Here is a 27866-nt window from a genome sequence, read left to right as displayed (position 1 = left end):
TCACTTGCATCACTTAATTAAATGTAATGGTCACCACAGATAAGTCTTGTGGTTGCCCCACTTGAGCAAATATTGACTTTTCAGGCCTTTAGGAATGACTGAAAGCAATCTGTCACCATCACTGTTGATTGATTAAATATCAGTTTAATTTTTACTGCAATGTCCCAGCTCAAAGAATAAGTCAAAATATAATACCTTTCATAGCTGATGAAGTACAGCGTTTGTTGTTTTTTAAAAAAAATGGACTGTTTTCTTGAGACAGTACTGGGGAGATTAAAAAAAAAAACTATAGCAAAACCAGGAAAGTCAGGCTATGTAACCTTAGATAAATTATTAATACTTCTGAGTTTCAAATTTCTTATCTATAAAATAAATGATTTCAAATCTCAAATCTTTTCTAGTTCTTGGAGCTAAAAAATCTGTAATTCTAGGTTTTAAAGACCTAAGCGCTATTACTGTTTCTTCTATGCTGATTTGTCTGATTCCAGACAGTCATTTATAAATAGAGATAAAGTATGGATTGATAATTCAGTTGAAGATCAGAACAGCTAATGTCCCTGAAACCAGTCCAGCTGTTGTTTCTTTCTGTTCTTCTCTCTTCTTAACTGGAAATGGAAGCTGTCCCTGTCTTTCTAAGGAACAATAAATAGGATCACTCAATCTCATCAAGTTCTATATAAAGTCTATGGAAAATAGGACATGACAGTTAACATGGCTAGAAGTCCTGGACATGTTGCTCCAGAAAGGCAAGTCACAGGATCCATAGTCTAGTGCCATTCATGTGACACCTGTAACAGTTTAATATGTGTGTCTGTAACTACAAATGCATAAAAACGATTAGCAGTAGTGGTCAAAATAGTGGTCAAAGAGAATGTAGGGCTTAACTATGATTTTTTATAAGAGGAAGACATTTTAAATTTAATAACTAAAAGCAATAAAACTACACTAATTTTGTTGGGGGCACAATGATTTGTCATCTTCAGATGGAAGCTACATTATGCAATCCCCAAGAAGGGACCAGGAGAAAGCGGCCACTGCAGGAGGAAATACGGTCTGAGTTGGTGGCAAGGGGCGTGGATACGAGCAGCATGTTGTGAGATGACCAGTGTGATTTAGAGGAGTGAAACATGTTTCGGTATTGCTGTGTTTGGGGGACCTGAGTACAAACCTCATGTTTTTGGCTCTGCTTGTTGCTTTGCATTCTGACCAAGGATTGTTGTAGGTCATTTTGGAATGTGGGTCTTGACTGGACTCACTGGCATCCTTGGGATTGCTGAACTTGTCTCAGGTTGGGGGCGTCTCACTCCACTCCCCTTCTCTGGAGGGTTGGGGCTATTTCTAAGTTAGAACAGCCAATGTAAGCGGAGTCTCTGAAAATGGCAAGCCAACAAAGTGAACCCTTTTATGTCTCTTGCTACTTGAACTTTAAGGAAATAATCTTGCTTTGAGGAAGGATGCCAAGATTATGCTTTAAGAGAAAGATGATGATATACTGCCTCTGATATTGAGAACAGGGTGTGTGTGTGTGTGTATGTATGTGTGTGTGATGTTGGGAGAATATTGCTCATAAAGTTCATTTATGTTCAAATTTTTTTTAAAGATTTATTTATGTATGCATACAAGAGCTGGGTTACATGCCAGAGATGCGGGGGGTGAGAGGATTCACCAGAGACAGAGTGGAGAACAGAACAGGCAGACTGACTGAAATACACTGCTGAGGGGAGCAGCGGGCGAGACAGGAGAGATCTGCTTAGCCATGTGTGTTGCTCCCTGTTCAGCCAGGGATTGAACTCCTGCTGCAGAGGCTGCAGATTGCTTCATAGTGCTGCATCTCAACCCCTTGTGCCACCAGGGAGGCCCTAAATTTGTTTTTTTTTAATTGAATGAAGGGCTATTCTACATCCTTGCTAATATTTTGACAGTATAGGACTTCTCCCCTCAAGGTGTGGCCACTGTTGTTCTCCCACCACTAAAACCCCCATTGCTCCTCACCATAGTCCCTCGTACTCTCCCCTGCTCCCTATTCTCACCCTTCCCCTTCATTTAGATTTTATATCAATTCATAAATAAACATTTCCCCAAGCCCTTCTATATTCATTATTTCTTTTTATGCTCACAATGATCTTAAGGATTAAAATACCCAATTTTTAAGGAGAGGAAACTTTACTCAGAAATTATTTGCCAAAGAATACTCAGTATGTAAGTAACAGAACTGGACTTCCAGCCCAACTCACTCCATCCCAGCTTCCTCATACCCACTCCACTGTGGGGAAAAGGTTAAAGGGCATAGCCTGATAATGCAGTTCCCTTCATGGGGTGGTGAAGGTTAAGAGAAGGAGGGCATAGAGGGCATCCAGAACACTGCTGGGCATACACTTGGCCCAAGGGGCATGGTGGATAATATTGTTATAGATTGCTCTGATTATTTGAATTTCAGAAATTGATTTTGATAAGATTCTCTGATGGGGTTCTGCAAAGTCCCACCTTCCTTCACACCATCCCCAGTCCTCCTTCCCTTTACCTTGGGTATCTTTTTTTTTTTTTTTTAAAGATTTATTTATTTTTATACAAGAACCAGGGTACAGGCCAGATGTGTGGGAGGGTGAGAGGATTCATCAGAGACATAGCAGGGAACAAAACAGGCAGACTGATGAAATACACTGCTGAGGGGAGCAGCGGGCAAGACAGGAGAGGTCTGCCCCGCCATGTGGGATTCTCGTTGGTGGGCCGGGATTGAACCCGTGCTGCAGAGGCTTCACAGTGTGGCGCTTAACCGCCTGCACCACCAGGGAGGCCCCTACCTTGGATAGCTTGATGAGCATGATCTACATTTTAAGCACTGGATGCAAACACCAGAGACCTATTGTGAGTTGCCCAAATAATTTGGAGTCTCTGACAGAGATTGAGGGCTCTGGCCTGAGCTGTTCTATGAGGCGTGGTGTGCATCTGAATAAACTTGGCTTAATCACGGAAAGTCGTGGTTGGCGTAGTTTATCAGTGACATAACATCAGATAAATAGATGACTCTTGGAAAATGGCTTATTCTAAAGCCAGATGCTTTTATTGCGGAGCCCTGATTTCACTGTGATTAATGATATTGTTCTTGCTCATCTTTGGAGTTCAGAAGAACAGCTTCTCAAAGGACTCCCCCTCCCAGGCCTGTCTTCCCATTAATCTGTAAGACTCAAGATGGTTTCATTTCGCCCACACTCTTTGGCTGGAGGAACAGCTGTCCTGCATAAGTAAGCAGGACAATTGTAATCCTCATGTCATCCTAAGACTCAGTTACCTTCTGATGAGAGAAGTGTGGCTTCCGGGTAACATAAGTAATAATTTCCACCAGTAACGCCTCATGACGTTAGCACTAAGAGGGACTCTGAAGGACATCAACTGATGCTGTGCTGTTCAGCTTGAACAAATATTGCCAGACATTTCTCTCAAGAAGGGTTTTTCATAAACGCCATATTCTTTGGGTTTTGCCTTGCAGTGTTCTTCTGGGGTTGGTTCCATTGTATCTTCTCATAATATTTTTTGAAATAGAATATTCAAACAGTACAGAAACAGACAAGCAAAACATGGAGTTCCCGTTCCTTTTCCCCTCCCCTTTGCATCTCTTAATTCAGGGCAGCCACCAGCAGCCATCTGCCTGCATCTTCCAGACCTAATATACAACATAAATCCATGCTCCTATTTGCTGTATTTATTTTATGGTCATATCACTCCACATGTGGAATTCAGAAACTCAGTACTAGAGAGACTTCCTTTAAATTATCAAATATTTCAGGCACATGCAAAATATAGATTAATAAAATAAACATCCATTTGCCTACCACCTAATTTTCATGAATTGGTTACACGTTGGTTTATTTGCTTCATGTGTTTTAGTGAAGTTATACATTAGAGAAATATGGATGCTCCTATTCCTTTCCTTTAATCTTTCCAAGTAATCTCTATTTTGAATTTAGTATTTATTATTCCCCAATGCATGTTTTTATAATTTTACTGTTTTTGTATATTAAGACATTAGCTTTATTTCAGATGTAGTTAAAAATAAATCAACGGTGAACTGTACATATCCACCTACAATTTTTTTTCTACTCTTGACTCAACTATCATTTATTTTCTTGCTGTATCTCATCCTATTGTGTGAACGTATCGTATCATTTGGTCATTCTCTTTTTTGGGGATGGTGATAGAGTCCAATAATTCCCTTTCTCTCCATCTAAAAAGGCATTATTGGGTACTAGTATACCAGCACTATTCTAAGAATGGGGGATAAAATGGTGGACTCCCCATTCTTCCCACTTTCCCTGGTCATCCTCCCTCTGGAACAGGTGGCAGCCAGGCTCTTGAGCACACCTGGAGTTCAGGGATTAAGGCTCAGGAGAGGGCTGTCAGCTCTTTATCTCGCCCTCTATCAGCCAGTCTGTTCAGGGCAGAACAGAGCTTGAACCTGGGTCTAACTTTAATTACTTCACATATTCCCAGAAATGGCCCACACTTACAGCAAAACCATTATGCTCAATTCTGAAACCAAGATGCTAGCAAGGGATCTTATAATGGATGGATTATTTCAGTCTGGAATTTGGCAGAGACTATCGGCTGCAGTATTTCAGCTCTCAGATACTCACATCTACGTAGGCAGAGGTACTATTGCAAGGAAAAGCATGCGTGAGACACTGGCAGGAGAGTGGCAGCTACGGTTCTCTGCGGGCCCAAAGATGAGCCTGTGATTACATGACTGTAATTAGATTCACTGAGGAGCATTGGTTCTCTTCTGTTGACTACACTCAATTTTAGGAAGGATCATGCCCATTTGTTGCCCTCAGGGTCAATTTTTGTAATTGCCTATTGAAAGTAATTGCTACAATAATGTTTAATCAATAGATTACAAACAAGATTTTGTATTTCAGAATTTCAAAGGCTTCTAGAAATCCTAAGGAGCCATGTCTACCTGGTATACTTGGCAAGTATGGTCTTTAAGTATGGAATTCACATGGCACCATAAACTTTAAAGCAGGAAAGTGTCAAAGAGTTACTAGGTGTACTACCCTTATTTTATAGAGGAACTAACTGAGGTACAGTGAGGCTGCTTGTTAAGTTATTCTTTGCAGAACCATGCAAAGATGTTCTGGAAGGCATTCCAGTGCATTTCGAGGAAAAAGTCTTTAGATGTTATTAGATGGACATGTCTCTCTTACTCTTTGGCTGTGAGATCTTTGGAATGTTACTTGTTCTTTCTAAGCCTCAGTTTCTCCATTAGTAAGAGCTGGATAATACCTTTCTCCTGGACTAGCTGGGAGAAATGACAAATGTGTTAAAAGCTCCCAGGCAATGTCTGGCATAGTTATAATTTGTATTCTTTTTTTAGTTTGAGTCTTTTCAGATCTACAGTCTAAGTTACTCACCTACAAGACTTAAATCCAAGTCAAATTTTAAGTCTAATCCATACTGACATAGCAGCTTTGACCCATCTAGATAATTACTCATTCAGATATGTATCTTAGATACATAATTGTGAAGTGATATATTTTATGAAAGGATCCACAGAAAAGGGCAAAAGGTGACTAGTAATGATTATACTCTAGAACATGTCAGCTGAGGAAATAAAAGGATAATGATTTTTTCTTAAATGATGTGATTCCCCATTTTCAAGGGCCTGAAATCTCACATGTATACCCAGCAAGGATCCTTTGCCTGAAGATCTTTTGCCTGCAAGTGTTTGGAGTGTCTTGTTCTTTCTAAATGGGGTTTTCAGTGTGCTGTAGGGCATTTGATTGCCATGAGATATATTAGACACATTTCCTTTGGGTGTTAGAATGAGAAGTTATCAAATTCACAAGTTGAAGTACTCTTCTCAAGGCTTCATAATAAAAATGACTGCTTGTTCTAGCATCTGCCTTTAGAACTACTGTTCACTAGAAGAAAACATAATCATATTAGTGGGGGATGCATTTGAATGATCTGCTGAAAGTACACAGTGCTGTTGAAGGAAGGCTAAAAAGTACTTAGGCTGGAGAACATTTTGTCTTTTCTTGCTTTTAATAAAAGATGCTATTGAATGAAGTCAGCTCTGGCTCAGTTAAAGCCCCACTAGATATTCTTTGGTGGGGATTCTCTGGTTTAAGGTCAAGAGACAGCTTTCTGAACTCCAGTTACCCAGAGTTCCTGAAGCTTTTAAGTACTGACATGTGCTCATTAACCCTCCAAGAAATAGATGATAAGCCTGGAGATAGAAATACTGATTTACAGTGGGGCACATACCTTTCCAATGACTGGGCAATGTGTCCAGTATCCCGGTCATCTTCATCGCATTGTGATCTTTAGCACACCAAATTAAGGATCATAAAGTTGCTTTGAAATCATGCAGTCAGATTATAGGCAAGGAAATTGTCATGAAAAGTGTTATATCCAATTTTTGGAGCAGTTTAACGAAGGATGAACCATGTCTGTTTTACAATAGATAAGGCATTGCTCTTGACTAGAAAGATCTACCAAGAGATACATTCAAAAGTCCTCTGTGCAGACCTCTCAATTTCAACAGTCTTTCTTCAGACTGGTTGTGGGATGAAGGATTCCTTTATAATTTTTGATTAGTGACTGGCAGATTAGGCTGATCTAGAGTTTTCTAGTTCTTTTTATTTATTTTTTATTTTTTTTTAAATAATAAATTTTATTTTTATATTCCCCATACAATTGTAACCCCCCCATTCTGACCCCAATCCCTCCCCTCCCGCCCCCCACCCCCCAAAAGTGTCACTGGTTCATAGTTTTTTGTTGATTTTGATTTTCACTTTCTTATAGTTATTCATTTTCCTGGTCCCTTATTTAAGTTTTCTAGATTCCTGCTATGAGTGAGACCATCCGGTATTTTTCTTTTTCTTTCTGGCTTCTTTCGCTGAGTATGATCCCTTCCAGCGCCATCCATGTTGCTGCAAATTGCATGTGTTTATCTTTTTTGAATGCTGAGTAATATTCCATGGTGTATATGTACCACATCTTCTTGATCCAGTCATCTATTTTTGGGCATTTGGGCTGTTTCCAAAGCTTAGCTATTGTAAATAGTGCTGCTATAAACATAGGGGTGCAGGTGCTCTTTGGAATTGATGTTTCTGTGTCCTTTGGGTAAATACCTAGGAGTGGAATTGCTGGATCATATGGAAGCTCTATGTTTAGTAGGTCCAGAAATCTCCACACAGCTCTCCATAGTGGTTGGACCAGTCTGCGCTCCCACCAACAGTACAGAAGAGTTCCTTTTTCTCCACAACCTCGCCAACATTTGTTGTTGCTAGTTTTTTTAATATGTGCCATTCTCACTGGTGTAAGATGATATTTCATGGTAGTTTTGATTTGCATTTCCCTGATTGCAAGTGATGTTGAACATTTTTTCATATGCCTGTTGGCCATTCGCATTTCCTCTTCAGAGAAGTTTCTTTTTAGCTCTTCTGCCCATTTTTTGACTAGATTATTTTCTTTGTTGTTGTTGAGTCTCATAGAGTTTTCTAGTTCTTCACCAGCAGTGTATTTGCAATTCACTCTGAATCACATATTGGATCTTATTAGAGTCTTTCTCCAGGACTAACTTTATCTAACTTTTGGGGACCAAAGGACTATATAGACTACTACAGTATTTGCTTGGCCCTAAGTATACTAGGCCTATCTTTGCAAATCATCATGATATTAGTGGGATTTTCGAGTTCCACAATTAGAATGCTCAAGAACAAAAGTGGTAGAAAAGAAGGCATGAGAACATAGGTAATTTAGGAAAAATAAAATGAAATAACTATTCTTTTATTGAAGAGCATCCATGTTTAAAACCATGAAAGGGCCTCCCCTGGTGGCACTGGTGGTTGAGCACAGTGCTGTGAAGCTGTCCGCAGCCTCTGCAGCGCTCGTTCGATCCCGCTGGTGGGCGAGAATCCCACATGGTGCGGCAGACCTCTCCTGTCTCACTTGCTGCTCCCCTCAGCAGTGTATTTCACTCAGTCTGCCTGTTCTGTTCCCCACTCTCTAAAACTCTGAAAACATTATTTACTTTGCATACATCAAGGTAGTAAAAAAAATAAAATCATGAGAAATCTCTGCCTCATGCATAGCAGTTGGCAATAATATGCTCAGAGAACATGCATTCATTACATGACTGGTTACACCAGCAGCATTTAGGAAACAACAGCATAAGCACCATAGTCTCATTATGTAATTAAGGTTTCCCACTGGCCAGAGTCTCTCTCTACCAGCCAGCCACTTGGAGGGCTAAAGAGCTAAAATCCAAAGTCCACTTGTATTGACCAATCCACTTTTATGTAAATTAGCTCACTTAGAAAACTATCAGTTTAATGTCTTTGTTCCTGAGAAAACTATCAGTTTAATCTTTTTGTTCCTTTAGGAAATCTCTGGCTTACCTCAAAATATAAAAATCAGTCCCTTAAGGTACACAATCCTGGCAAGGATGAAAACTGTTGCATTGATTTTAAAAAGGATTAGATAAATATAACTTTGGGCGAATCACTGCTGGAAAAGAGTTATCAGTACTATAAAAAGCCAAATAAAACCACTGAGCAAGTGTCCTGGGGAATAGTTGGGAATTTTTCTCTCATGACAAGTGGCCTGATCAAAGAACTCTTTAGTGAAGCCTAAAGTGGACCCACTGGGCAATGGGCACTTGCTGCCCAAATAGAGAATAACACACTCTATTTGCTCATCGTACATCTGATAAGGACTTAGTGTCCAGAACATATAAAGAGCTTATAAAATTCAACAATGGAAAAAAAACCCAATCAAAAAAAAAAGGGCAGCAGAGGGTTTGAATAGACACTTCTCCAAAGAAGATATTCAGGTGGCTAGCAGGCACGTGAAAAAATGTTCAGCCTCACTTAGGAGGGAAATACAAGTCAAAGCCATAAGACACCATCTTACATCTATGAGAGATTGGTCCCTATCAAAAAGGCTGGAAACAGTTTGTGTTTGTGAGGGTGTGGAGAAAATGTGTTGGTAAGAATATAAATTGGGGGGCCTCCCCTGGTGGTGCAGTGGTTGAGCGCTGGGTTACGAAGCTGCCCACAGCCTCTATAGCGCTGGTTCGATCCCCGGGCCGCTGGGCGAGAGTCCCACATGGCGCGCAGACCTCTCCTGCAGCCCGCTGCTCCCCTCAGCAGTGTACTTCGTCAGTCTGCCTGTTCTGCTCCCCGCTCTGGTGAATCCTCTCACCCTCCCGCGCTTCTGACTGTACCCAGTGCTTGTATAAATAAATAAATAAATCTTTAAAAGAAAAAAAAAAAAGAATATAAATTGGAAAACATTGGAGATTCCTTAAAAAAGTCTAAAAATAGAAATACCATATGACCCAGGTATATATTCTAGGTGCATTTATGAAGAATATGAAAACACTAAATCAAAAATGTATATATACCCCTGTGTTCATAGCAGCATTATTTACAGTAGCTAAGACATGGAAACTACTGTGTGTATACATATATGCATACACTCTCTCAATAGACTACCACTCAGCTATTAAAAAAAAAAATGGATAAAAGCTTGCCTTTTGCAATGACATGAATAGAATTTGAGGTGATTATGCTAAGTGAAATGTCAGAAAGTGACAGATAATTTCCTGGTGGTTTTCCTCATATGTGGAATATAAATAACGAAAGCTAACAAAACAGTAGTCATCACAAAAATGATTCAGGCTGTGAAAAATATAATGGTTGCCAGAAGGGGAGGGGAGGGAGAGTAGGCAGGCAGTGTAGAGGGCCTGAGCCTGGCTGTGAGAACGCCACTAGGTCTTTGTGGGTAGGTGAGGCTTAAGCACATGTAGAGGTGAAGATGTTCCCATAGTGTTTACATCAATAAAATTTTATTAAATAAAAAAAAATCATACGCAATGATTTTTTTTTTTATGTGCCATCATTTCAGGCAGGTCTTAGTAATATGATTTGAGTTGTATATCATGGATGGTACATTTCTGCTACAATAGAAAAATTAGTAATATGATCCCATGTCTCCAGAGATGCAATGTGCTTCAGGATCCTTTCTGGCTGGATCACCAAGGGCTAATTTAATAAGAGGGTATGGGGAGGGTAAACTGGATTTTTACTCACACCTCTTAGTTCTTTTAGTCCATATCTATTTGCTCCCCTTTTTCCTTCTAAAAAAAGTGTCATGATAATTAATGGAAAAATTATTCCAGTCTTAATGATTCTGCCTGGTTATGCATAAGTAATTTGCTAAAATATGCCCAAAATGAGTATATATACTCACTGCATTATAAACTTGACAGGTTCTAGCTGCTGACTTGTAGTATTCCTGGGGAACACCCACTGGAGGTCAGTTATTTCCACGCTACACACAGAAGCTGCACAGAGCCTTTCTGTCTTAACAATGCTGTGTACTAGCTCTGTGTCTTTAGGCAGATTATTTGGTTTCTCCAAACCTTGTCTTATTATGTCTAAAAGGTGGGTAGTGATCATCATTTCCTTGAAGGGTGACTGGGATTGTGCACCATTCCTTTGAGGTCTACAGGTTTCAGAAGTTGGTAAAGAGTCATCAACTTTAGGGCCTCCCCAGTGGTGCAGTGGTTGAGCGCGGGGTTGCAAAGCTGCCCGTAGCCTCTGCAGCACCAGTTCCATCCCCAGCCACCGGGAGAGGGTCCCACATGGCGTGGAGACCTCTCCTGCCATCCGCTGCTCCCCTCAGCAGTGTACTTCGTCAGTCTGCCTGTTCTGCTCTCCTCTCTGGCTCTGGTGAATTCTCTCACCCTCCCGCGCCTCTGACTGTACCCAGTGCTTGTATAAATAAATAAAATAAAATCTTTAAATAAAAAAGTCATCAACTTTATCCAAACAAAGTAAAATGTATCTCTGAATCATTTTTGTTTACTTTATAACAAAATAATTGGTTTTATTAACCCTGAAAAGAATCAGATATCAAGAATACTTACTCAGTAGCTACTTGTCTGGCAATTCCAGAAGAATCTGTATCACTCAGTGTCATTGGCTTCCACAATGAAGCCAATAAGATGCATTGGGAGAGACTTTCTGGTCTATAGGTGGGAACCTACATTCTTCAGGTGATTATACAGAATCCTTTGGGCTGATTCAGTGACACCTGACAGCAATGGGGCATTCAGGTGTTTAACAAGACTCTTTCTTCCTCCCGATGAACTTCATCTTTTCTCTTTTCCCAGGGTTAATCTTGGTGTCATTTGACTCATTCATTCTCCTTAATTGTCTCCATCTTGGCTTGTAGATTAAGAAGGGGAGATGCGTAGAGTTATTCATTCTTATAATTTTAATATTTCAAGACTTATATGAAAATAAGAAAGTGAACATTGTTTTCTCACTGAACTGTGTCCTGTGTGGGCATTTGAGGAATATGTAAGATTATTGATAAAGACATTTTGAAAGTTATGCATGGGAATAAATTCTACATCTTTTATCCTTTGAATGATAGAAGCTTCTTAAATCCTAGGAATGTATATCTTCACTTTGAACCAATGTTTTTTGCCTCAGATTTCATGGTTTTATGTAAAATATAGTCAAGAAGCAGCAATTTGTAATGACCCACATTGCCAAATAAAGAAGACAAATAGTTTCATTGTGGCTCCTTGCAGAAGAAGCAATATTTAAGATACAAACTAGGCTACAGAAGAAAAATCTTGTTTTGCAGTCTTTCCTCCACCCACTTCATAGCCTGTTGCCAATCCCATGTCTGCCCCATGAGGTGCTTCTACCCTTACTTAGCCCGCTCCTATCTTCAATTCCTTGGTCTCCCCCGTACCTTCATGCTGGTCCATTTGCCTATGTCTCATTGCTTCTCTTGACATATCCCACCAGTCACTCTGCCCCATACTCAAGCTGGCTCTTCTTGTGTTGCTGCCCATCTTGGGGTTTGTTCTTCTCATCTTGTTCAGAGGCGATGCACCCTTGCCAGGAAGTCATGCTGTGTATTGGTATAGCCCAGAGGATTTCCCCATGTTTCTAGAAACTCATCTCTTCCTCTGATTGTCAGAGAGGTCAGGAGAAGCAGGAGACCTTATATATCAGAAGTCTGAATTCTCAGAGCCTTAGGTCACTGAGTCTCCCTTCATTCTCTGAGGGAAATACGACTTTAGGTTGATCCAGGTTGGATACATGGGCAAGGGGGGAGGTGTGGTGAACAGACTACGTGACTGGAGGTGGGGTGTGTCCTGAGGAGCGCCTCCAGCCATTCCTTTTTGAAACAGATCTAGGAAGGTCTTTCCTCTGTGCACTGGAAAGTGGGGATCCTAGTGTGATCCTTTTCTTTTTGGGTGAACCGAGTGGATTAGTTGCAGCTTAGAAAGATTTTGTGGAACAGTGAAATCTCTCTGATATATCCCCCCTGAATTATATGGCATCCTCTGAACCAGGAGAGCCTAATGTTTTGGTGTTCAAAGGCCTGCAGGCCCATAGACACTTCATGTCCACTCTCAACTGTATTTCCACTCTCCAGCACTGCACCACGATTATTGGAATTAGCAGGCTTTTTTCCTTGTTTCCCTCTTTTTCCTTTCCCTTAAACTAGAGGCGGCAGAGAAAATATCCTGATGGAGTTTGTATGTATTTGTTATATTCCTTCAGTGCTATCTTCAAGCAGTTCTTCCTAGATGCCTGCATAACAGTGGCAATCACACCCTTCCCAGAGCTTCCACCGGGGCCAGTGCTGATGCGTTTCTCAAGGGGTCTCTGCAAATCATACTTATCACAGTGCCCATCTGCAGTCCCACTTCTCAGGGAAGGCTTTGACAATTTTGCTAGAAATCGTCATGGCCAGCCCTGTGAGTTTTTTCTTCTTCTCTCAACCTTCTTTTACTTGGCTATTGACTTTCTCCCATAGAAGGTTTCTTAGCCTGTTTTTTCTTTTTAGGATTTCTCTCCAATTTTTCTTGACCCATCTCTCCTCCCCCACCCCACTACTTGCCTTTGTACCTGGTAGCTGCATTTCCTAGCTCCCTAAAGTGAAGCATTTTTCTAGAACACAGACCAATCTAATTTTACTAGATGGAAACTGGATACTTTCTCTTTAGTCTTTGGATTTTTGGTTGATGAATTTTGGTTTATATTAGCTCAGGCTTATTAAATTCACAAAGGAATTATTGACAATTTGGCCTTTAACACCAACCAAAACTTATAGTTGCTTTAACTCTTTTTCTGAGAATGTTTTTGACATTTCCCAAATGATTTAAATGGCTTTAAAATCAATACATGATAGGCTAGCTAACAAATGATTTGACTGGACCCTACTTCTTTTTTATGGGTTTTGAAATTAAATTAAATCTATAAATATTTAATGACTGAGCATTATGGGAAACATTTTCTACTGGCTTTATGTGGAGAGGGCCTACTTAAAGCTGGGAAGTATATTGGCCTTTTATGATGGATTCAGTGTTTTTACTTGTAATATAAATTTTGGTCATATCAGTGGTTAGTTTTTACAAAATTATTTGATTTAAATATTCTAATGTCCGGATAAACTGTTGAATGATGATTTTGTTATTTTACCACGCAAAGTCATTTTAAGTGCTATGAGTTTTGTAAAGATGTTATAAAATATTAGTAAAGTGTCCTGGGAGAGTAATCTCTTTTGAGTTTTCTTTACTTTTTTTTAGTATGTGTATTATTTATCTTTTTATCTATATTTTCGTCAATTTAGATTAATTAATGTTTAGAATCAAGTTTTTCTGATGAACTGCTGTTTAACTACTTTCTTGAAGAAATATGCTTCTCTCATGAGATAGTAATATTTTTATCAACCTTTAACTGTTTTATCAACCTTTGCATCTGGTACAGATTGGATCTAGTCCAGGCTTTTTCACTGAAATGAGCCTCCTTGGGTTTTTTTGACTCTAAGCTCAAACCAGTTTCTCGGTACCATTATGGGGCTTGCTTTCAGGGTCGGTATCTATTTTTAAGAATAAAAATGACTAATAAAAAGACAAGTAAGGACTCAAAGGTACTAAAAGAATCACACTTCTACTTAAAAAACCACTCTGTGTAAAAAGACCTCAGAGGAAGGGGAGCTTGGTCAAGTGCAAGCAGAACTCTCCTGGCTGAGGATGAAGGGGTCCCTTGCAAATCTGCAATGGGGCATACACACAGGTGGCCTTCAGGGAAGCCCAATGTCATCAGCAAGTCTCCAGAACTGTGTGAGAAAGAGGATGTTCAAACTGGACAAGTGGCATAGTCTGTTCTCCTTGGTAGTCATATTTCTCATTATAAAGCAATGTATTGGCTTTCTGACATCTAAGTTTCAATTTCCCTTTCAGGGCCTGAGTGAAGCAAGATTTGATGATTCCTTGAAGATCCTGATTTGCAGCTGTGACAGAATACCCTCTGGGAACCTGCCAGCCCTCCTGTCAGCACAGCCGCACAGCGATGTAACTGATAAGGTTAGATCTCATTGATGATACATTTAGCCTCAGGTATGAAAATGTCAGGATAATTAGTATTTGAAGGTGGCAAGTTTCCCTTTCTAATGAGACTGAAAAAACACTATAAAGGATGTTTGTGATGGAAAGATAGAGATGGGTCTACATAAAATTACAACAGGTCAATAATCTTGACAATTTAAACCCTGAAATTTTGTTAACTTTGCATTTTTCGGGGGGAGGGAGGTTCCAGTTGTCTTCACCATCATCCGATTTCTCAAGAAATATCCTTTGTGGGTCTGCTTTGTGCAAAGCTTATGCTAGACACTGGGCTACAGAGAAGAACAAACATATTCCTACTTTCACAGGATTTAAGTTTTAGGGGGATGGGCCCTATGAACTGTGACTGTTAACTTACTGAGACTGCTTTTTGAATGTTTGAGGACTCAACTTTTTTAATACCCTCCCTGTTATAACTCTTCAAAGATGACTCTCATTTTTTTTTTTGGGGGGGTGTCAAGCGTGATGAATCTATCTTATCTGCTTCTTACCATGTACAGACATTTTGATGTCTGCTTTAGAGGGATGGTCGGAAAAGATGGAGAGAGATTATATGTTGAGAAATGGTGTGCAAAATACATAAAGAGGGAGAAAATCATTTTTCTCAATTGTTTGAAGGCTGTTAATACTAGGTCGTTCTAGGTGGACCTGGTAACAACCTTGGTGGGGTCTTGGAGTGATTATTATTTCAACTATTACTCATCTGCCTTATGGTTCCCAAGGCTACCATAGTAGTCAAAACAAGAAGAAAAATCTTATCTTTCCTCTGTTCAAAAACCTTAAATTGCTACTTCCTGCCTACTAAATCTGGAAAACAATGTTGAGTGGAAAAAATTGTCAGTTGTAGGAGTGATAGTTCTAATAGGGCACTATTTAATTTTAGAAGCCATTTTAAATATTGTTTATGGAATACATGTGTAATCCATTACATATATGTGGTACATACATGTGGCAAAAGTTAGGCATGAGAATGAGAAAACAAAGTTCAGGATAGTATTTAGCTGTGGGAATAGGGAGGGAGGATAATGCAAATGAGACAGGCCTCATATGTGTTTATATTTTATTTCTCAAGTTAATTGGTGGGTGCACAGATGGTCCATTATATTATTCTCCTAATTCGTGGTGGTAAAATTCATTTTTAAAAAGTTTCATTTAGAAAGAAGAGAGTGTTATTTTAATGCATATATTAAATCTTTGCTTAAGTCAGTGTTATTTCATTTTTCCTCATCTCTACTGGAGGCTCATGTGAGAAGTAGCAGGAGCTCTCAGCTCTGCAGAGTCTGTCAGCTTCTCGTCAGCCTCAGATTGAGGGTGGCTGATCATGCAAATGTCACTTCTGAACATTCTCTGGACAGCAGCTCCCTGTGCATATGTTGACTGCTCCCTTCAGTATTGACTTTGCACCTGCTTTCCTAGGGGATTTACTTTGACTGGGGAACTGCAATGGGGCTCAAAAGCATGTGTGTGTGTGTGTGTATGTGTGTGTATATATATATATATGTATATATATGTATGTTTTTTGCCAATAGAAAGAATTTTGAGCTGCTAACCTGATCCCTGGGCTACATGATTCTTTCCTTTGAAGGGGGATCAAATGTGAGAAGGCCTGGAGCCAGTGCTCCATAAATTGAACATGTAGCTGACATCTTCTTCCATTGAGATTTTTCATTCTGAGCAACTTGGGAGTATTATTACTCATGGACAGGTGACCGCCCCTGGTATTAAAAACTGATCCCTTAAATGTTATATTTTCCCCTCATTTGGCCTGAAAGCATTATTCAAAGCATTCCTGTTCTCTGTAGGCTTTTGCTAATGATAAGCAGGTACAATTTTGAGACACAAGCGAACTTTTGAAGGAACCATCTACATTGCAGTAAATATTTCAGAAAAGATAAATTGTTACTTTGAATGGTTTAATTGGAAGTAGAAAAGTAAAACCTTGTAAGAATGAACTGAGAAAGGTAAGGAGAGAAAGCCATGGTACTGATCACACACTGTACCGGTAACCTATGTCTATTTAAAAATGACTTCCACTGGAATTTTCCATCATAAAATTATCACTGTCCAGCCACTGATTTTTGTATTAACCGAGAAAACTTTGATTTCCTTATTACATGATAACACACATACATACCTGTATGTGTGTGTACATATGTAAATTCTCACAAATGTATGCATGTATACATGCATGTAAGTATATTTATCTTAATCATTTAACCAACCTAAATCAACTTGTTCTATGTGCTACAAAGATTAGAATCTAAACCAGGTGAAAACAAGTGCTGCTTGGTCATGCAAAGTTTGTCACAGTTAGAGTAAAAAGGCTGTCCCCACTCCCCAAGATTTCAAAAATAGGAAGTAACTTCTACTTTATTGACCAACACATAAAAGAATTGGAGGAGCACATGTGGCCCCTCTTACATTCTCATTGTGCTCCTCAGGAACAATGGGGGGCATGTAGATTGGTGAGTGTGGCTAATGAGGAATTTGAGCATGGGTGTTGCTTTGCTGAGGTGTATAATGACTTTCCTCAGCGATCTGCTCATGACTGTGGTGAGCTTCTAGGTAGGGCTGACCCTTCCAGGGGTGGGGGAAAGCTACCTTCGGTGGGTAAAAGTGCACTTGCAGTGATTCATTAGAAACTCAATTCTGGTCATAGGTCAAACCAGAGTCTAGCTTAATCTAATCAGGAATGATGTTGCCATTCTGGTCAGCTGTCCAATGTTTGTCTTATCAAATGGGTTAAACTCATCATGGGGCGAAGGATGTGGCTGATGAACGTTTCCATCCTTAGTGACTTCATGTGGTTCCTGCAAGTATGAACATGGGTACAGTGAGGTTGTGAAGGGATGTGGCAGGATTTTTGGTTCTTTTCTTGGACCAACAATGGAAAATAGCCTATATACTCTAGATCCAAGTGTCTTTTCTTTGCATCAGGATTTTTTTTTTATCCACAACTCTAATGACACTTTGAGCTTTGTAGTTCTGCGTTATGAGGACTATCCTGTCTACTGCAGCCAGAAAATAACCCCAAATCATCCCAGACATTGCCAAATGTTTGAGGGAGTGGGGCACAAACTTACCTCCTGTTGAAAACCACTATTCATGATTAAATTCAATGCATTTTCTTTTTTTTTTCTTTTTGTAAGCTAGTGAAATAGAGAATAGCTTCCTTTAAAATCTAAGAAAGTTGTAGCAATGAAAGGTAGCATTCCATACTCTTCTCCCCATCTAATATACCAGAGTAGGAATCAAGGGGGCAGAATTCTAGTCCTCACTGCCACAAATTAACAGTGTGACCTTAGCTAAGTTACTTACCACTCTCCCTAAGTTTAATTTTTCTGGTATATAAATTAGTGTAATTGAATATTATGCAATAGATTGCTCCTTATTCTTATAATCTGTTATTCCATATTGTAGGTACACTTGTATCTTCAAAAAGAGCTGGTTTTATGACCTTTGATCTACTAATTTCACTTCAAGCAATTTATTCCAAAGAAATACTTGTATATGCCAAGATTTTCATGCAAGTATGCACCCTGCATTGTTGATAGTAGTGGCAAAAGCTTCGAAGTAACTCCAATGCTCATCTTTAAGTAGTTAGGTAAATAAAATATCAGACATCCATGCAATGTAATAGCACTGAGCCATGCACATATACATGGAAGTAAATACACAAATGTGAAAACATTCACTATATGTAGATAAACAGGAAATGACATTTATATTTAGAGCATTATTTTATATACAAATACAAAAATGGAAAAAATATTGAGGCTTATACACTAAATTGTTAATATTTGAGAGGAGGTAAGTTATGAATGACTTTCTACATTACATTTTGTATAGCATTCAAAATGTTAATTTTTTTACAAAATCAAAATAAGGTGTATTTTTTTTTTTAAGATTTATTTATTTATTTATGCAAGCACTAGGTACAGTCAGAAGAGGGAGAGGGTGAGAGAATTCACCAGAGCCAGAGCAAGGAGCAGAGCAGGCAGAAGGGCCGAAGTACACTGCTGAAGGGAGCAGCGGGTGGCAGGAGAGGTCTGCGCGCCACGTGGGATCCTCCTCTGGTGGCCAGGGAGCAGACGGGGATTGAACCAGTGCTGCAGAGACTGCGGGCAGCTTCGCAACCCAGCGCTCAACTGCTGCGCCACCAGGGAGGCCCAATAAGGTGTATTTTTAAAATGAATACATATTCCCCTTATACTAGGTTGAGGTGAATAAAACAATTGCGTTATCTAGGTTGCTGTTTCTCAACTGGAGGCAGTTTGGCCACCCAGGGGACATTTGACAATGTCTGAAGGTATTTCAGTTGCCCAGCCAAGGGGAGAGACGTGACCACTGGCATCTGGTGGATGGGGGCCAGGGATGCTGGTAAACACCTTATATAGAATAGACCCCACACAACAAAGAATTATCAGATCCAAATATCAGCAGTGCCAAAGTTAAGAAACCCTGATCTAGGACAAAGTTGAACATCTGATCAACAGCAGCTAGTAGAAATGTCCTAATTGCAATGAAGTACATGTTTGAAGACGTTGCCTTTAAAATCTTCAGGGACTATTACAGTTGAGCTTGAAAGTTACTCATCATATTTGTTTCTCATCCTATTACCTTTTTTCTTGGAAAATTTTAAAGGGCATAAGAGGAACTATTCTATTCAGTGTTACCAAAAGTTTATTTTCTCTCAGTTTTAAAAATCAATTTAATTAAAAAAAATTCTTTACATTCTTTCCTTGAAAATCGTGTCTAAACCAAATTACTGGTACCTGAGCCCACTGGCTCTATGATACTTTTTCATGTCAGTCTTATCCTCAACCTTGTTGCAAGGTGGCTGTTCCAGTTCTGGATGCCATACTAAAGCACAAAACATCTGGAAAAAGAGAAAACCTTTCTGTGACTTTGACTTAGAAACTACTTAAATAACTTGCTCTCACATCTCAGTGACCACACCTTTGTCATGGGCCTGTATCTGGCCAGGGCATGTGAGTAAGGGAGGGGTGGTTGGTCAGGTTCCTAAGATCTCTGACTATGGGTGGGGAGAGTAGATAGATGAAAAAAAAAGAAACGGGTGGCATCTGTTGTTGGGCAGGAGATTCACAAAGTCACTTGAAAGGAGCTTTCCTGTCTGCTCCGAAGTACCTCAATGACCTTGCAGTCAAGGGCAGCCCAATCTTGATTAACGCCACAGTAATTTGAGTTAGTTCTGGATCATAAACTCCTTGAGAACAGGGATAGAGATATGTTCATAGATTTATTAATTATTTATGCCTTGACTGCTCTCAAAAAGGACTGGAAATACCTTACAATAAAGATGCGGACAATAAAACTCTTAAAACCGTGGTAACATAATGTTATGAAATGGTGGGAATAAGATTCATCTTTTTTGCCTACCATATTACCTAGCTTAGTGCTTTTCACTTTTAAAAAATGCTTAAGAATAAATATTTTCTTAAATAAATGACCATCTTTACCCTTAGCTGGGGGCATAAACCTTATGAATTATTGAGAGAATCATTTCCCAATTAGTAGCCAGGGCTTCCCGGAGGAAAGGCATCAGAGTTGCTTCTCAGACTAAGGTTGAACAGGTTTTTCATGCTAAGGACAAATGAAATAAATGATGATTGACCTTGCCATTAGCAGCCACAGATGGATTGCTGTCCTTATCCTGATCTTTTCAGTGAGGTACTCTTGGAAGCAAAGAACCATCTAGACAATTGCATCTACAACACTCCAGTATCAAACATGTGTATGTAGATTCATGTGTGTGCTGGTCTATCCCCGTTATCTGTATATTCAAGAGACTATGGGAAATCCTTCCTACCAACTACACTGTCACTGGATGCACCCAACATTTCCTTCTGTGTTCTCTATGCCCATTTCCACTTTCCAAGAAAGAATAAATACATCTATGTCCTAGAAAATAATAATAATAATAATACAAAACACAACAAAACAAAAACAGACAATTATAAATCAGAGACATCCTGCAGGGGAGGAGGGAGAGGGATCAGAGGGAGGGAAGGAGGAGCACAGGGGACTGAGGTGATGGTGCACAGGTGTATTGGTGAAGGAAACTCTATGGGGACTACACCTGAGGGGGTGGAGAAGCAAACATTGTTTAAAAATGAACAATGATATAAGAATATATTAAAAATAAATAAAATAAGTGTAGTGAAGAGAGGGAGGGATGGGGTGGGGGAGAGAATAAAATAACACAACAGATGGGACTAATAAAAGTAAATGGTAATATGGTAGTTTAAACTGAAATACATGAATAATTACATCTGAAGTAAACATGCTAAAAATATTCTAATTTAAAGATAAAGCTTGTCACAGGATTTTAAAATGCCCCAAATCAACTATATGGTGCTTATAAGAGATGTGTCTTGAATTAAGGGTGCATATTTCAGAAATTAGGGAGGAAAGTAAGGTAGGGCTTGGGTGGAAAATACCATTTAGTATGATGTTACTGTAATACAGGACTGCCTTCTCTTCTAATTCTTGAACTAGGTCTGCAGCTAGAGAATGATTTATTAGGACACTGAAAACCCCTACCTGATTTATCAGACATTTTCAGCCCAGACTATATTTTGAGTTTTAGCAGAGAGTATAAATCAAAGATTCCTAATCTTTACATAATGAGATAATTTTTTGATTTTTCTGAAGTCTTATGTAATTGGATAATATACAAGAATAGAAGTGGTGCTGGGAAGGAGGTTAGGTAGAGATTTTTCTCTTCCCTTCGTGTAGTGGGGCAATCTTTGAGCACTTGGGCAGATTTGGAATGAGCCAGAGGAGTTAACAGTGCTTTTTTAGGTTGCAAGAAACAAATGCTTGGCTGTCTTTTAGTGATGTTCATTGGAAGGATAGATGAGGAAATGAGAAAACACAGCATATAACTCAATAGCCAGGTCTCAGAGAGAAGTACACCCAGATACTGTGCCACGTGGGGAACAAAAGGGTTACCTATCTTCTCAGACTTTCAGATATATATGGTTTTAACCCCTGTTACTGAGAGAACCTCTAGTACTGGAGAACAGGGGAAGCAATTTCTTTCTCTTTTTATAATTAATTTTTATTTTTATTTATTTATTTTAAAGATTTATTTATTTATATAAGCACTAGGTACAGTCAGAAGCACGGGAGGGTGAGAGAATTCACCAGAGCCAGAGTGGGGAACAGAACAGGCAGACTGACAAAATACACTGTTGAGGGGAGCAGCGGGCGGCAGGAGAGGTCTGTCATGCCATGTGGGACCCTCGCAGACGGCTGGGGATCGAACCGGTGCTGCAGATACTGCGGGCAGCTTCACAACCCAGCGCTCAACCACTGCGCCACTGGGGAGGCCCATGATTAATTTTTAAATGAGGTAATATTGGGGTACTCCCACTTGGTATTAACCACCATAGTGCACCCACCAACTCAGCCATTTTCCACTGCCATAGACCATTGTGCTTCCTTCCCTCTATGTTAGGGGAAGCAATTTCAATTGTATATTGACTGCAATTAATTAAAAGTAGTCTTTGAGATTTACTTCAGTAGTTATTACTGTGTTATTGTCCATAATACAATTCAATATAATTAATGCCTTATAATCATAGTAATTGTCCATTGTACTGTTATTAGCATGATTATTTTTATCCTATAGAGAATCAACATTGCTTCTTGCATGCACTGCTTGTTTTTTATGCTTGGGGGTAAAGAGCTTGAGAGGAAAGAGAGCTTTGGTTTTAATAGTGCTTCCTCTGTCTTCAGTTCCAGCTCATCTATGCTTCAGTTTTAATTAAGTTCTGCTTTCGTGTCAGTAAATGCTCTACATAGTTTATTAAAACAATAAGGTTAATTCATTGGCAATTCTTTTAAATTGTATTGCTGGCCTTGGAATCCAAGGGCATTAGGAACAGAAGGAAAACCGTGTACTTTTGTGTTCTGGAAGGTCAGGTGACTCACTACTTTTGCACCATCTTTCTACCCTTCCAGTAGTTAACAGAGCCAAACCCTCCTTGCAAGTTTATTGACTTATCCAAATGTTGAATATCCAAAGGTTGAATTCAAAGGCTGAATATTGTGAAAGAAGGACCATAATATTAATTTCATCTGTGCCACTCAAATCTATCTCATATTTTAATGTACTAGTATGCCATCTTCAGAGAATCTTGTGTAATACAGATGATTTTAGGAATTTAAACCCTTCTCTTAAAAAAAACACTCCTTCCTCTAATCCATAATTTATGTACATATTTTGGGTTGAAAACTTAGAACTTCATATATTGGATTTCCCTGAAGAGGGGAGTACTTTTACCTTGAAATAATACCCAAGAGACCTTTTTCTCCTTTAGGTAACTATTGCATTTATCAATATTTTGGCAAAAGACCTACATTTTGAAGTTAGTGGGAGGTAATAGCTAATCATTTTTCTGTGCTAGAGATTGAGATTCAAAAAAGAGAAACTTATTCTTGAAAATCAGTCAGGGTAACCTAGTTGACTTACACTATCTCCATTGAACCCAGCATCATTTCCCAACTTTTCTATCCTAGTCATTCTTGGGAACCTGAAGTTTCATGTCATTTGATCTTTCAATTCTTAAGTAGACTTTTCTGAGTAAAACCTCTAGATTTTAAAATTAGTTACTAGTCCACTATAACCTTGTATCTTTCTCTTTAGTTCTATGGAGAATCAGAGGACAGAATTTTATTACTTTTGTTTCTAGGTTCTAAATATAAAGTGCATGACCTATGGCCCAAAGACTATGCTTTCATTATGGGAAATTCTAACAGCTATTGATGATTCCTGGCTTTTAGCTGAGTTAGCTTGTGAAAAAAAATACATTTCTTCAGCCTTAGTAACCTCAGCACAGGTTTAGGATTGGAAATTTTTTCAAGAGATATAGATCTTTGAGTTCTTCACTAATAATATTGACACATTTTCTGCTGTTTAACAGGCTTGGTTTTGTGGCCCTTCTCGTGTGTGAAGCTCTTTATCCCTCTTTGTTTTCCTTCCCTAGGGTTTTTTTTTTTTTTTTTTTTTAATGTACAAGAGTAGCTCCCTCAAGAATCTCCTACTAAAAAAATCAACAAAAGAGAAAGTGAAATTCTTTTGGCTTCTCTAAACCCATGACGTTTTCAGACTCGTAGAACTAGAAAAGAAAAGCTAAGTTGATCAGATGTTGGTAGGCAGCCCACATCAACTCTCCACTGGTAGAGATTTTTGCTTTGTCCAGCATTTCTTCATAGCATCTTGCGGAGTCCCTATGACATATAGTAGGAAGTCATAAACATTTGTTGAATGAGTAACTAACAAAGTCCAAATTTGATTCGATCATCTGCTCATTGGCAAGTTTCATCTCTTTTCTTTGGGACTGAATATCTCAAAATGCACACAACACAGAAACTTGCTCTTCTCTGTCTCAGCTATTCTCTCTTCTACCCATTCACTTCCTTCATTGATCTTTATGTGTGAGTCATATCAGACTTTCCATTGCCCTTGTTTGCTTTACCAACTCATTGTACATTTCCTTGTGATCCTCTAATTTCTCAAATTGAGCTGAAGTCAGCCAGCATTTGGGCCTGGCTTTGCTGAGCTCTGAAGCTAGCTGCTATTGGCTTGTAAATATGTTGAGAGCAAGAGCGAGTAAGGTAGGAAGGGGCGTAATCAGGATGCCCCTGGCTGGAGAAAGTGAGTCAGTGCCTTTGAAGACTGCTAGTTAAGGTTCAAGAGCAGCCACTGCTGTTAGTGTAATTACTCTCAATGAAAGTGGCAACACCCATGGTGAATCAGAACGTGTTTCCCAAAATAGCTGAGATGCTAATTGATAACACACAGAGAACACAAGCAAATCAGAAAAGAAAGGCAGCTATTAATTTTAAGCATAAATTACATTAAACTAAAATGAAGGAAAGAAAAAAGAGTTTTAAGGAAAATAAATCTAGTCTCAGAATCAGTGTCTTCCTTTTTTGAGTAACTGAGGATTGTGCTAAACTGTTTTACTACATGATCTTGTGTAATCCTTTACCAATACTCTGCTATAGGATTATTTGTGTGTCCCTTTAACTGAAACAGATTTAAAAAAAGTTGATTGATGGAACCAGACAACCAAAAATCACAAAATTTTAGTCACTCTGATGCCCTGGGTGCCCATCAGTAGCTACTCAAGGTGCTTCAGTAGCACCTTCTTGTAACTTTTAATTGTTGCCCATTGAAGATGATATATTTGTATGTATTTTTAGTTCTTTTAAACTTCAGAGTTGGGGGGTCCCTGGTGGAGTAGGGGTTAAAGTCTCAGCACTATCAAGCTATTACCAGCCACTTCAGCATGAGTTTGAACCCCAGCCAAGGAGCTGACCCACATGGCGCAGCAGACATCCCCTGTCTGGCCTGCTGCTCCCTTCAGCAATGATTTCAGTAGATCTGCCTGTTCTGCTCCCCACTCTGTCTCTGGTGAATCCTCTTACCCCCTACACCTCTGGCCTACACTCCAGTTCTTGTATGCATAAATAAATAGAAAAACTAAAATAAACTTCAGACTTGCCTTTGGATTTGACATAAAATTGGGTACTTGGACAAAAGAACTACAAGGACATTTTTTCACTAGTTACTTAACTTTCAATAATTTTGGATAGAGAAAACAGCACTAAGTTTAGTGGAAGGGGAACTAAATTTGAATGTAAACAGAGATGCTAAGTTTCTACATATAGAAATAGCTGAATGATGCCTGGCACATCATAAATAGGTTCATTGTTTAATGTAAATACAAAACAAAACCCACTTTAAATCTCTTTATTTCCATGCCTGTCTCTTGGAAGGAGTAGTGATAGCAGAGTAGGAGGAGGTAGAGCTAGGATATAGTACACACGAAGAGTGGAGAAATCACTGGAACACCTGTCCCAAGGTGTATGATGCCGTCAGGTAAGAAACCACCAATGGCCTCTATCACCCCTTCTCCCACTGCTTTCCCCAACTCCTGTCTCAAGTCTAGACATAAACCCAAATGAAACATGAACCCCTGTCTTCACCCAGCAAAGATTCGCTGTGAGGCTTGAGTTTGAACGACACTCCAGATCTTGGGGGCAGGGGTGTTGGAGCAGAGTCCCATATTTGTTCTTGCCACCCCCCCTCCCAGTCTGGGAATACTTAAAAGGAGTAAGAAGAGAGCTGAGTAGAGGAATTTAGAGTACAGCCGAAATGAGAAACTTCACTGATGTTTCCTTTGGCAAGATTAGTCCTAAATTAATTCTATGCTTCAAATGCAGTGAAGGGTGAGAAGCATTTTCTGGAAGTTTTAAATGCTATCAAGTCCTTGAAACTCTTTTCTGAGAACTTACAAAGGCCATGAAACCATGCTCACCTTTGTCAATGTCTAATAGGTCTTAATGCCCTAGTTTAAATGTGGAAAGAAAAATTATAGACTTGGGCTTGACTCCAAAGCCCAAATTACGGAGTCCATTCTCCTCTCCTCAGTATCCTTACATGCTCTCAGGGCCAGACTGAAAGACTCAGCTGCACAGTGGTCCCAGGGGCAGAGTCCAAGGCTGTTAACATGCCCGGTGGGGCAGTCCGTGCCTTCAGTGATGAGGTGATGAGGTTCCATGTACTTCGGCTCGCTCAGCATGCTCAGAGTCTTGATGTTAATAAAATATTCTGGGTAGTAGTTGCCCACAGATGGATGGCCAATTTTTGAACAATGATACTGCAATTAAATAGTCTTAATGCAATTTTTCTTTAATGATAGCACTTGAGAATCATGCAATTAGTGGTTTGTCTCATCATTATGAATGTAAATTCTCACCATATCAGCAGCTATCTTGGAAGCAATGGCTCATGGAGAGCTCCTATTGAGAGAATGTCAACAAGTCTCTTTGTTCTCTTAGGGTAACCATAGTGGAGGTGCTGCTGGTGGCAAAGGATGTGACTATTCTAGAGAGATGAGCAAGGGAAGCAAAGCCTCTTTTATTGACAGCCATGCACCATCACAGAAACTGTGCCAACTTGAACTGATTTGTAAACTAACAACTTTGACTTTGATGATCTGTGATGAGTTACAGAGAAGATCCCCTATCACAGTACAGAGCCTTTTAATACATGTTTGTGCTACAAATAGTGATTGGAAGGCTTGGATTTGAATCTATTCTGATGCTGGCTTATTTAAGGGAACATTCAATTAGAGTTTCCATTAGAGCTATGGTGGATTAAAATCGAATTGAATTCTACAGGCATTTTGCAGTGTGTTTTTATGGCCAAGGCCCTAGGCTAGATGTTGTAGAGGTACAGAGATAAAGGATGAAGATTGAACCTTGGGAAATGGATTCCCGATTGGAATTTTCCGTACCTGATTCCATGAAGCTCTCAGCCCATTGCAGTGTAGATGGATGTGACCAAGTGTGTGATTCTCTGTTTACTTTGCCCCCCACCCCCAAAGCAGACCCTGCCAGGAGTAGTTTCTTTGGGAAGTGATGCCAGGAAGCACAGCTGCGGAACTGACTGGGGGACTGGGAAGGGAGAAAAGCTGATAGGGGTGTATAAATGGGGAGTGGTGGTCCTGCTGGGACACCTTGAGGTACTTAATGGTACATGTGCTAGAACTGCCCTACCAGGCAATGGGATATTGAGGCAATTGCTGACTTCCAGCCCTCATTGGTTAAGGGTTTGCCTTGGGGTGTTAACTCTACGGTGCTTCCGAGAGCACCGTGGCTGAGCAGTGCTCCAGATGCTTGAGAAAGGATTCTGGGGAGAGGAGGGCAGCTTCTCTGGTGTGGCTCAGGTAGGGGCTCTCTCTGCAGACTGGAGCCCTCTACCTGGCTGCTGGTTGTCCTTTGCTTATGATAACATTTATGTATGCTCACCACCGAAAGTTTAGAAAATAGAGAAAATAAAATTCTACAATCCCACTTCTCAGAGATTAATTGCTCTCATCATTTGGGTTTATTGTCTACCAAAAATTGTTTTTTCATAGTGTATGTATATTTTAAACATGTGTTTGGTGGCTTTGATTTGTTTTGTTTGAATTTTTATTTTGTTTTCCTTGCTATTTCTCTGCCATTAAAAGCAACTCAGTGCTCAGTATTTACTGGTCTTAGGAGGTATTAAAGAATGGCAAGTAGACAATATTTGCAGTTGTGCATCTTCCTGCTTTGTAAAACCCTAGGAATGTTGCAGAGATTATCCTGTATGTTCTGGAGAAAAGGGGAAAACAGGGAGCCCTCGTGTCTTTGCAGTTCAGATTGCCATAACAGAATACCATAGAGTGGGTGTCTTAACACAACAGAATTTACTTCTTACAGTGGGTGCTGGGGGTCAGAGATCAGGGTACTAGCTTCATCGAGTTCCTCCAGAGGCCCTCTTTCAGGTTGCAGACTGCTAACCTCTCGTCAATAGAGAGCCGAGAGTTCTCCGGGTCACTTTTATAAGAGCACTACT

At 39.6% G+C, this 27866-nt stretch overlaps 1 long non-coding RNA gene across 1 annotated transcript in view; it reads left to right on the top strand.

Annotated features, from left to right (window-relative positions):
- The window catches only part of LOC129146836 (uncharacterized), a 125246-nt gene that overhangs the window by 51023 nt on the left and 46357 nt on the right, over nucleotides 1-27866 (top strand). The window contains exon 2 of the long non-coding RNA XR_008554105.1: nucleotides 14282-14404. This is a non-coding gene — a long non-coding RNA (uncharacterized LOC129146836). The remainder of the gene's footprint in view (nucleotides 1-14281; nucleotides 14405-27866) is intronic.

The sequence above is a fragment of the Talpa occidentalis genome, unplaced genomic scaffold, assembly GCF_014898055.3.
Source record: "Talpa occidentalis isolate TD23 unplaced genomic scaffold, MPIMG_talOcc4v2.1 talOcc4.5, whole genome shotgun sequence".
Classification (NCBI taxonomy): domain Eukaryota; kingdom Metazoa; phylum Chordata; class Mammalia; order Eulipotyphla; family Talpidae; genus Talpa; species Talpa occidentalis.
This window is presented reverse-complemented; position numbering and strand designations above follow the sequence as displayed.